The sequence below is a fragment of the Symsagittifera roscoffensis genome, chromosome 2 (assembly GCF_963678635.1).
Source record: "Symsagittifera roscoffensis chromosome 2, txSymRosc1.1, whole genome shotgun sequence".
NCBI lineage: Eukaryota > Metazoa > Xenacoelomorpha > Acoela > Convolutidae > Symsagittifera > Symsagittifera roscoffensis.
In genome coordinates this window covers 51626303-51639172 of record NC_087063.1, presented here as the reverse complement: position 1 = coordinate 51639172, position 12870 = coordinate 51626303, and positions in this window count along the sequence as shown.

The following is a 12870-nucleotide window of genomic DNA, read 5'->3' as shown; positions in this document are numbered from 1 at the left end:
CAAGATTTGTAGCTCAACCATTCGACGACTTCCTCTTTCCGTGGGAGGACGCAGTACAGCCGAAAACCCCATCACAATAGATGAAGATGAGGGTTTCTCAGAAACAATGACGCCTCAGAACATTCCTCCACAACAACCACCAGCAATGGAACCTCGTCCAGCTCTGTGTTCTATAGAGAACCTCCAGAACTCTTCTGCTGCTCGACAGCTCTTCGATTAAATGTTTTTGTAAATAAATGTTGTTTGGTATTGACTTCGTTTTCTGTAATTAATTTTTTTATTCGATTTCATTTTAATTATGAGAAGAGATGAGACGTTCAGGGTAAACCTTTGAAAAACAATTAAAACTTAATTTAGTGCTCCGAACTCGCCCATATGTTAAGAAACTGGAACAAGGTTTGCACACATACTCGGAAAACACTAGAAAAATTGTACACAAGTAAAAATTTACCTAATGGTTTTTGCATCTTGCCAAAAAACTCACTCACTGTTAGCACGTTGTAGAAAAAAATTGAAACACTTTTTTTTTCTTCATTTTATCGAAAAAGTGAAACACTTTTCGCATCTTGTCAAAAAACATTGAAACACTTTTCGCATTTTATCGAAAAAAGTAAAACACTTTTCGCATTTTGTCGAAAAAAATGAAACACTTTCTGCATTTGTAGGGAAAAAAATGAAACACTTTTGGCGTCTTGTTAAAAAAGTGAAACACTTTTCCAATTTTGTCAAAAAAAAAATGATACAATTTTGACATTTTGTCAAAAAAATTGAAACATTTTTTACTACTTGTTAAAAATACGTTTTTCGCATTCTGTCAAAAAAATTGAAACGTTTTTTACAACTTGTTAAAAGAATTGAAACGTTTTTTGCAACTTCTTGTAAATCAAAAGAAATATTACATCTTTCTTACATGTTTGAAATATTTTTGCAAATTTTTTGACAACGGAGAGTTTTTTTCTTCTTCGAAATTTTTGGTAATTTCGTGAACAATATGAGAGAAATTAGATGGATTATCAAAAATTTTTATGATCTTTATTTACAAATCCATAACCATCAGTAAAATGGTCAATTATTTTTAACAAATCATGTTCATATTTTAAGTTTTGTACTTTTCGAACTCTTTCTAGAAAAGCTGAACCAATAGTTTGTGTGGAAGCTAGTTTTTGGTTAAAACGTAAATAGTGACGTTTGAATTTTTTTCGTAAGAGTCTTTTCTTTGCAACAGTTGGCTTTTGTTCTGCTTCTTTTCATTTCAAATTGTCATCAACAGCGCGGTCAAGTTGATCAAAAACATCGCCATTTGATGAAATCACATTCGAATAAAATCTGTATTTGTACAGAGTGTAAAAACAATCGATAATTTGGTATGTAAAACGAAAATTACCCATTTTTTGTACAATTTGATCGAAAGATGAACCAATCAGAACTATGTGGAACTTACAATTTTCCAAGGAACAGTAAGAATTGTGGGTAGAGACACAAAAATTATTGGTTACTATATATTTTTCGTAAAAATCACTGGAAACGGAAATATCACTGGAAACGGAAATAACCCAGCTCATGCTTTCTTGGTCACGTGACTGGATTAATTTTCTGTTTATATGTTGAAATTTTTGCTTCATCCGTGTATGTATTGTTTGATTGTTAATCATTTTAACTAAAAAAAACTCCAGAGAAAACAGTTAACAGAATGAGTCTAGTTGTTTTGGATATTGAATGTATTGAAAACAATATAGTGAAAGAGTTAGGAGTTTAAAAGGATGGACAAACTGTAGGATATTTCTTTCTTCCTCCCAAAAAATTCAAACCAACATCCCAGTCTTCTTGGTGTACAAAGCATCTTCATGGAATCAATTGGAGCAGTGGTTACAAAAAAGATACTGAACTTGAAAAAATATTTAAAAAATCTAGAAGCCACAGAAACGGAACTTTTTGCAAAAGGTTATGAAAAATTTAAGATTCTGTCGGAACTTTAAATTGTCCTAAACAAAGATTTTTAATTTGGATGACTACGCTTGCCCTAAAGTTCAGTTTTTGATTTTCAAAGATGAAGAATATGATTGGAGGTGTAGCAACCACCCATTTCGTCATGCAAAAACTCTTCACTGTGCAGAAAGAAAAGCATTTGCCTACGGAACATGGACTCGATGTTTTTTTAACAAATTGTAAGCTATAATAATCTAAATTTACTACCATTTTCAAACTTTAATTAAATTTTATTGTCAACTTTTTCTTTTTAGAGTTAAGATGGTCGATCAATGTGAAAAGCGCGTAAATTTAGGAAATTTTGTTTTTGATGAAGAAAATCATGAACAAAAATCATGGAAATTGTTTGGACGTACATGTAATAGATCTTTTTTAGTTTTTTGGTGCCATTTTTTGTTATAGTTTTGATGCTAGTATGTGCAATCGTTCGAATTATGTTATCCACAACATGTGAAGAAACAACATTTTGGGTAGCTATCTTATCAAGTACAGTCGGTTATATTCTACCTTCTCCAAAGCTATGTATAAAATAATATCTACCGAAGAACGAATTTGTTTCCCTAGTTGGACCAAGTGAATCTGGAAAATCTCATCTTATTTTTGATTGATTGAAAATTGGTTTTTTTCAACCAGCATTCCACAAATTTTTTCATTTTTATCAGCATTATCAACCTCTTTATAGTCAAATCCAAAGAAACAACCTTAAATTTATCCAAGGAGTAGAGTTTGACTTCATTGAAAGTCTTCCCAATAAGTATTTGCTTATATTTGCTGATTCTTGTGAAGAAATTTCAAACTCCAAACAATTTGTAAAAATTGCCACTGCTGGGAGACACAGGGGACTGAATACAATATTTATCAAACACAATTTATTTCATCAAAGCAATTTAGAAAGAGATGAAAAGTTACAAAATACACAGAGAGTCTTGTTCAAGTCGCCGAGGGATGTTTTACAAATCATTACAATAAGTCAACAACTAGGTCTAGGATATCAATTGAAAGAGTGGTATCAAGATGCAACATCTGTTCCTTATGGTCAATTACTTATTGATTTAAACCCAAAAACAGTTGATTCACTTAGGTTTTGCTCTAATGGTGGCTCAGTTACAACAAAATTTCACTTACCATCTGGAGTAGAGACAAAGGTTTTGGACGATGAGTACACAATACGTCTCTATTCTCCCAATATTTCAAAATATTTCCCTAAGGCTTCGAAAAAATTCATTCTCAATTGCCCAAAAGATTTCATTCAGTTTCTGAGCGAATGTTTAGTAAACCTATTAAGAGGAGAGCTTTGAGATCTTCGGAAAAAAAAGGTAGTAAAATATCGAAAAGAAATTTCAGAATCAACCCAGAAAAGAACTCCTCTACACAAAAGAAGAAATATTTTAAGTTCAACTAATGGGTTACAATTGATATCTATCATCACCCTTTTGTCATTAAACGATTGACACAGTATGGAACACTTTGTTTTAATTCCGTACTCAGTTTATCAATCACAAAGTACGCTACTAAGAAAAAAAGAATTGGAACAAAAGTAAGAAAAAGAGGAGATTGTACCAAAAACTTTTGATTTCGTTCAAAGTGATGTAAATGCGAGGTTGAGAACGAGCAACAATGAACACATTATTGATTTAATTTTGAATTCTCCCAGCAAGTCAGACAATAATAAACTAGATACTCGAGATACAAAAGAATCTATTGTAGACTTTTTGTGCGCAATAAAGCAAAAAAACACCAATTTTCCAGATATTTACTTTACTATTTTGGAAGCAACTCAACTTCCTCCTAAACTTGTTATTAACAAGAATCCCAAAGCAAAAAATAGAGGTACTTCGATCCCTTTCAAAATGTGAAAAGGTAAGACTAAACAGATTGTGTTCTAGGGGTAGAGCTGCGTACGGTTCTATTCAAAACTTGAGTAAAGCGAGTGGTTTATCAAAAAAGAAAGTAGAAAAGTTCTTACAAACCAAGACATCGTATACAAAAATTGGTCCACCAATCAGGTGTTTCCGAAATTTTCAAGCTTTTTCTAAATTTATCAATGAAATCTGGTGTATGAATTTGGCTTTTGTAGACAAGTTAGTTAGTCAAAAAAATCGAGTCAAGTATCTATTAGTTGCAGTAGATATTTTATTGAGATTTGTCAGAGTTCAAACAATGAAAACAAAGTATGCCAAAAACATTTTACAAGCTTTCAGAAAAATTATTTCTCGAAAAAACACTCCTGAAAAACTTTGGGTTGATAAAGGAACAGATTATGGGGGAACTTTTAAAAAATTTTGCATGGAGAAAGATATTAAAGTTTACTAAACAATGAGTGAAACAAAAGCTGCATTTGCAGAGAGAGCACTTCAGTCTTTAGAACATATAATATATCGTTACATTGAAGATCGTGAAAAAAAATTTGTCCCCAAGTTGCAGCAATTTGTTTCTACATTGAACTGTCGCAAAAATCGATCAATTGAAAAGTCTCCTAGAGATGTGAAAAACAGTGATTTGTTATCAATATTGTATAACAAATCGGTCAAGAAATCTTTATAACCAAAATTCATAATTGGTGATAGAGTTTGAATTTCGAAAAATGATATTCCGTTCCGAAAAAGATACAAGCCACAGTTTACAGATGAAATTTTTGAAACTTCGGCAATATCTACAAAAAAAACATCCTACATACATCATCAAAGATCTCGAAAAAGAAGAAATTTTGGGAAAACTTTAGTAAAAAGAGCTGAGAAAATGCTCAGATTAAAGGTCAGTCATTTTTTAAATTGAATTTCTATCGCTCAGTTGTCTTGGATTCTTTTACTATTGAGCTAGTTTCTAAAGCTTCTTTTAATTGTTATCCGAATAATAGTCTCAGTTCCTTTACAAATTTTCTACCGGAACAAATACATCTAAAAGGAGAATGGGAGGTTGCTATTTCAGCAATATCGTACTTTTCATTGTAGCAAAATGTTACAGAGGGAAAGTTTACTTTCATAGATGGAAAGTCGTGAGGAAAAAAGAAAGTTTCAACCGATGCATATTGAACCTGGATTGTATCCAAGTATTGTTGACATAGTTGTAGCTATGAATGACAAAGATCAAAAACGTATAGGTGCACAAAAATAAGAATGTAATGGTATTTATGTATCAGTAGATAAGATAACACAAAAAATTGCCATTCATTTACCTGAGGATCAATCAGTGTTTACTATTCAAAGTGCCGGTTTGAGTCACATTTTGGTTTGTGATTTAGAACAAAATCAGACAGGTGTTATAATAAAAAGAAAAGGACCGCATTATCCTCAGTATTCTTATGACATTATAAGAATACACTCCCTAACGATTTATAGTGATATTAAAGAATATAATATAGTTGGCGATACAAAAACTCCTTTACTGCGTTGTATTTCTTTCATTTCCAAATTAAAAATTGGAGATATTATATCTACAAGAGAGTAAACGAGTTATCAATCCTTTACAAATCTACAATTTAGAAAATTGTTAAAAAAACTCTTTCCACAGCATAAAAATAGAACTAAGGGATACAACAGGTGAAAAAAATTTTCTTTGTGTCCGTAGGAATTACACGAGTTGTTCTCTTGTTTCGCAAGATTTCGGATAATCATTTTTGATTTATACTTGATATGGTTGCTCAAAGTTGAGCTAATTTTCCGATTTTTCGTGAATATGCAAGACAGCGTGGAAGAGGTTTTGGTGCTCTTGCACAAACTCTTGGGAGAACTGCAATTCCCTTTATTAAAAAATATATAATCCCAGCTGCAAAAAGAATCGGAGCAGATTTATTTGAAATTGCTGCTCCAGAGATTGGAGAAGTTGTCAGAGGACAAAAAAGCTCAAAACTTTTGCAAAAAATATTGGAACAAAAACAGTTCGAAAACAATTGCGAGGTGGAAAAAAGAAATCCAAGCGTAGAACAAGAAGAGCCATTTCTCGAAAAAGTAGTTCATAAAATCAGTCGTTCTCGCAAAGACAATTTTGATTTTTGACAAGATAAAATGAGTGTAAATCAAAGTAGTCATTTTTGGTACGGATCTTTTACAAATTCTTTGGAGATTTTTGATAAAATCCCAGTTTTGGAAACAATAATATCATCATACATACAAGAAGTATTTCCCAGTACTTCTCTGGATGAAAGCAGTATTGAGTTTGAATTTGAAACGAACCGTAATCTTTATTTGAATATGCGTTATACCCCCACAGTTTACAGCTTCAATTATGCAAAGGAAGATTGTTTGAAGCTTTTATAAAAGAAAAAGCATAAAGCAAAATCGGAGGAAAATTCAGATGAGGAACCACAAACTTACTTAACTTATGTAAACAATATACTACATTCTCTATTCTCCAATTGTGAAGTTTATTTTAATTTTACAATGGCTTACAACGCCAATGGATTATATCTTCATAAAGCACAAATATCGAACGAATTCAACTCGTCAGCAGTGAGTAAAAAAAGAACACTTGCTTGTCACGGGTATAGTTTTGAAGAATATCCGGAAGCATTTGATATGTATCCGTTCACTGATTGAGCACGTTCTTTAGGATCAGTGATAACTTTTTCACTTTATGGCAGGCTAGCCATTGACTTGTTTACTTGTGAAAAATTATTACTACCAAAAACCAAAGTTCGAATTAAACTAATTCGATCAAGACCTAATTTTTACTTGCGGTCTGATAATCCAAATGTTAGTCTGAAAATTGTTGAATGTTTACCGTTTACGAGAAGAGTTTTAGTAGCTGAACCTAATCATCAATATTTGCAATAGAATCTGGAAAGGGAACATGTTCATTACAATAACATGGAAACTATAGCAAGAACCTTTATCATTCCATCTCGTCAAAAACAGTTTATTCAGGAAAATGTTTTCAATAATGCCCCAATCAGAAGGATAGCTGTTGCAATGAACTCAAATTAGGCTGTTGCGGGATCTTTTCATGAAAATCCTTTCAATTATCAACAATTTCATTTGAGAGAGCTTAGAAATATTCGGGGCGGTAGAGCAATTATTTCATTAGATACAACTTCTCCTTGTGGTCACTGTGTTACAACAAAGAAAGCAATGCAGTTTAGCGAAGATTTTCCAGCTCTTCCTATGGAAGACTTTCAAAATCACTATATTATAGTTTTCGACTTGACTTCACTACAGGATGCAGCTGAACAGTTGCATTATCCAGAACTTACTGGTGAAAGCTTGAGATTAGAATTGTTTTTCGAATTTCCCTTGGAGCAAGTAACAGAAGTAATAGTCTTGGGAGAAAGATTATCAAACATTCAAATTGACAAATTCGGAAAAATCGCTAAAAATGTTTAATTGTTTTGAGTTTTCAGGTTCCTATAAAAATATTGTAACTTTTTTGGGACTTTTCTTTGTTATTATCTCTGAACTATCTGTTTTGTTTTTCTTCAGACCTAAAGCTCCAGAAAAAATAGAGAAGGAATGCTGTTTAATTGAAAACCCGAGACACTTCTTCAACCTAAACTGTAAAACAGTTTTCAATAATTTTTTCCCACTACATAAGGTTTGTGTATGGGACCTTGTTGATTCAATTCCTAAATGTGTGTAAGTCATTATTCTTTTTTTTAATCCTAAAGTACACTATCAAACTATCAATTTCTTTTTAGTTGTAAATCAACCTACAATTGCAAAGATCGATAATTTTTTACTTTTGCAATTTTTTGAGAGAATTCCAGAGCTCATGTTCAAGTACATGGGATCATACCCTTCTGATACACCACCTCAACTAACAAAAAACTCTTTTGCATTTTTTAACTTAGCCCCAAGCAATGATAGAGGATAACACTGGATTATGGTTGATCGACTGGATAAAAGCTACTACTTTGCTGACTCTTTGGGAAGAAAGAGATCAACTTACCCCTTTTTGACAAAAAAGTTTCGACGAATGGTTCCTCGAAAGCTACAAAAGACTGATAATTTTGGTGGATTTTACGCAATTTATTCAGCATTTCTTCTTTTTAATTTCTTTCAGAAGAAATTGAATAATGTTCATGATGTGCATGTGGTGAATTCTATCAGTAACTTTATGTAAAAGTGCTTTTTTTATTTGTAAGTGTAAACTTTTGCAGTAATTTTACTATACGATGTAGTGATTTGTTTGATTAATTATGTAATTTAACTCTTTAAATTCCCTAATTTTTTTTAACGAAAAGCATCTTAGCAACTAACCTTTTGATGAAAAACGGAGAATGATGATGGAATATGGATGTTGTAGTCCCCCAATTGAAAGAATTAACGATAAATTTACGAAAATTTACGAGTAGATAATTTCACTAAAATTGTAACCATCTTCCAGTAAATTGTATGATTTTCTGAAAAGTTTACTCTGAGAAAAACTGAAAAATTTTTCATACAAAAATATCAGACACAAAGTCTATGATACCTTACTTTTCTCGGTGTAAATTTTTTCCGTGGCAGAGCAATTGACAAATTTGGATGATAATTTTTTGGAAAGTTTGGAAGTTTCACAGAACTTTTTAAAGATTAAAGACAAAGTGATAAAAGAGAACTGAAATGAATCGTAGCAAGAAATATGACAGAATAAATAAACTAGTTGAGGTAAAAACAAGAACTAGATAAAAACGTCTGATTGGTCGAAACTTGAAAACTTTTGCGTATTTGCATCTTAGTGCCAATGAAAAGTTCATGCAATTTTGATTGGATATCTTTCAATTTTTTATAAAAATTTAATATTTTAATCTGTCAAGAAAGTAATTTACGCTTCATTAACTCTGTGTGGAACTGCTAATATGCATCTGTCATATAATCTTGGGATAATTATGTGAAAAAAGATAAAATCAATCATAAAATAATAAGTATAATAAACCTGTCATCCGTTCTCCAGATAACCTGGGGAATAAAAGATTAAGTGGGATATAAAAGTAACCAACCGTGAGGGGCTGTCAAGATTCCCCTGATATCCCTTGGAGCAGAATAATTAACCTGTCAAAAATAATCTCCTCCTGACAACTTTCCCCAAATAACCTGAGGGAATATAAAAAAGATGACATAAGAATTTAATAGATTCTTTCGAGAAAAAAAATATTCTGTGATATATTAGTTTATGATCCCATACTCTAAGTCGAAACATAATTGTTGTTAAAATTTGCCATCTGAAACTTACCATCCAATTTCTTTTCGATTTTTAAATATAAAAATGTTTTTTTCAAGATAAAAATGTATTTGCAAGTAAAACTTTAAAATTTTCAAAACTTTTTTGAAACTTACCTTCTGAAACTTACCATATCGAATTTTTGTTAGACAAGATAGCCCTTACATATCACAAATTGTAGAAGTTAGCTAAGAAACGCAAGTATCGACAAAATCGAGCTCAAAAAATTCGGGCGCCAAAAATGTTTCCGAAACTTACCATCTTACCATCTGAAACCTTACTATCGTAATACATTAGGAATCCTATTCCCCAATGAGTTCTTACTTCCCTATAATGAATTTCTTATACATAGGTAAATCTATACACTATACACGGGAAATTCGAGCGCCGAAAAAACTTACTATCTGAAACTTACCATCTGAAACCTGGTATCTTAATACATTGGGAAACCTATTCCCTATCTTAATGCATTGGGAAATCTATAGCCTATGTTAATACATAGGGTGAAGACCGGATAGTCTATAGCCTATGTTAATACATGGAGGTTGTCATCCCCCCCCCCCCCCCCCAACTCCCCCCCCCCCCCCTTCCGGGGGCTGAACTGCCCCGACATATACTACTGTCATTTCATTAACATTTTTGCTTTAAAATGAGCAGTTCTGTATCATTCGTGCAGAACATAAGCGCAGCCACGGGATGAGCAACAGCATTCACTGCACTAAAAAAAAACAATTCAACAATTTTTGAACGTTCTTTTTCTATGCTGAGATGAATGATCTCAAAAACACTTCCAAGCGGATGTCTCTAGTCTAGCGTGTAAAAAAAGTCCCAATGAAATGACTGTTCCTGTTACTCGGTATCCATGGAAGGTGTGGAATGCCTCGTTCTGCAGTTGATGCACTAGTTGAGAGATGCGGGAACAGCCATGCAGTTGGAAGAGGCGGAAAGCCAGAAGAAGTTGCCAACATGATCGCGTTCCTTGCAAGCAAGGAGGCCTCGTTCGTCACTGGGAACACTACAATGGTAGACTGGGACTCAATTGCTATAATCCACTATAAAACTGACTTTTCCCTCGGCTGACTTTTTCATCGCCTTTGCGAACTGCAATGAAAGACTGATTGAAATACTGATCTACTGATTGAATGAATACTAAAAAACTGATGAAATCGAGATCAAATTAGCTGTATATTTAAAATGTTATGAGAAAAAAGCCGCTAAAATCAGAACAAAAACGTGTTCTCCTCGAATGCTTAAAAGCTTGTTTAAATTCTTTTGACCTTTCAAAGTCATCATGCTGGGTCGTCATGGGCTCAAATTTAATCGGTCTTCTACCTAAATATCATGAGCCGAAATTAAATGTTTTAATACGACCCATATATAGTGAGAACTTGAGAAAATCGACGATCTAAAAAACATAAAAATGTACCTGCGCAAAAAACTATAAACCGATACTAGTAATGGTCTTTGTTTGTTTTAAATCCTTTTTTAACTAATGACAAAAACCTATATTTTTACGAACGAACAAATACTAAAAAAATTAATTAGAAAATTTTTCAAAGTGATACAAAAATACATTTCTTCAACAGCTTTTATTGTCCATAATGGCCTTCCAGGCTCCTATTGTGCTTGTTTTCACAAATTTTTAGCCTATTCAGCTGTATATTTGAAGACATATGAGCAAATTTATTAAACTGAAACCTTTCTGTAATTTTTACAGCATTTGAATGAATCGAATATCTTATAATTTTAAGCAACTTTTCTCAGTAGAACACTTCAAGGCTAACTTTTTGAAAAAAAAACTTTTTCACCAGCTTTGAAACACCTATTGCTGCAAAAGCTCGCATTGGATTTCAAAATAACTTTGTTTAAATAAAATTGCTTCTTTATTGCGTCGCAAAGCTATATCAGATCACCAGTAAAACTGTGCGCGTGGGGGCCTCAAAATTAAGCTCATCAGTGAAACTGAGCGAGTGGGGGGCCTGGAAAGAACTTTACACAGTAGTGGGTTTTTGGACTGGTTTGGAGGAGACATTTAGAGAGAACACTCCAACATATCTCTACTGGTGGACACTTGGGCTGCATTGAAGGTATCCAGATTCATTTGAGACTTGGAGCGGATTGTTGAGCTTGGTGAGATCAATCCAATTATTCTCCCAAGTTGTTTTCCAGGAAAATGCCAAAAAAGAAACTGAAAACGTCTAATAAACAAATTATAAGTGTTTTATTACTTGAAGATCCCAAATTAATGTAAGTTTTGCATAATTGAAGGCAAATTTAATTGTCATTGGTGTGACATTTAGGAAACCTGGTTAATGATGATTGTAACAAATTGTCTAAGGAAATTCTGCAAAAATTAGGCAAGGTAAAAAACTTGTTCTGGAAATGCGAGAAGTGCTTAAACGTGAAAATAAAAAATGATAAATTGAAACAATCTTTTGAGAAAAATCACAAACAAAATCCAAAACGCAAATTTAGCGATTGAAAACGATTTACCTAATGTAAAATTTTCAAACCAACAGAATAACGATCGACTAAAGAAAACTCAGGAAGAAATTTCAGAATTAATAAACCTTGCTTATTTGAAGCAGTCCATCAGACCGAGTAACGATTTTTTGTCAATTGAGAGAGATATTAGCGTTTTGCACAAAATAAATCAAAACAAAGCAGTTTATCACAACAATTATTAATGCTCCCACCCCAAGCCAAGCTAAAAAAAATTATTGGAAACAAACTATTGATATATGGGTTAGCAGGAATAAATCAAGATGATAAAGATGTACAAACTGAAAGGGCAGAAATATTTTGCTGCAAATGTTCAGAGACAGGATGGAACTTAAAACAAACTAGTGTGAGCGACTGTTTTAGACTTGGTAAAGAACAACCATACAAATTAACACCTCTTGTCATTTACAATCCATCTCCTTGGCATCATAAACTTTTTTTTCTGTCATTGAGAAAACTAAAGAATTTGATCGTGTATATCAACGAATTTATGAATTATGCGGACTATCAAAACGAAAGGAAAATTCTATAACGATTAGAGTTTTTTAATGCAAAAAGAAAAATTGTACTTCGAATAAAGGCTGGAAGCATTGTTTTTGGCACTTACACGATCGACTGTAACAAAGAAGTTCAATATGAGTGTGATCGAAATCTTGGTGAAGGGAATTCTTCCTCTTGACTACTAAATGACATGAAACTATTGTCAACTAATTGCAGATAGGTTTTAACAATTGTGCCGAAAATCAAACTGGACAATTTATTACGAAACCATCAACCTGACATTGTTGCCTGTGAATAGTGCTTGGATGAATATGTTGAAAATACTGCAGTCTTCTGCACAGATCTATCTGAAGTAATTCACCGTTCTGATAGGAAAACTGGACCTCAAAAACGAGTCCTAATAGCGGTTAAATTATCAACTAAATTAAGTGTCGTCGATGATCAATTAGTTATTTTTGACTTTGATTCATATTTGTTTGTGAAGCTGAATAAACTAGTGTTTTGCGTACCAGCCATTTACAATCCACCGCATGACAGTTCTTATACTCCAAAAGGACTTATATCTGACACTTTTTCGATTGAAGTGAACAAACAACTCAACGATCATGCGGTAGAAATTATTTTGAACAAAACGCACTGCATTTCATGCGGCGATCTGAACTTATTTTCAGTTGATTGGATTACTTCATCTTATCAAATGATGACCACTGTGAATCCAGTTTTTTGAAACCAAAACCTAAGTTCATT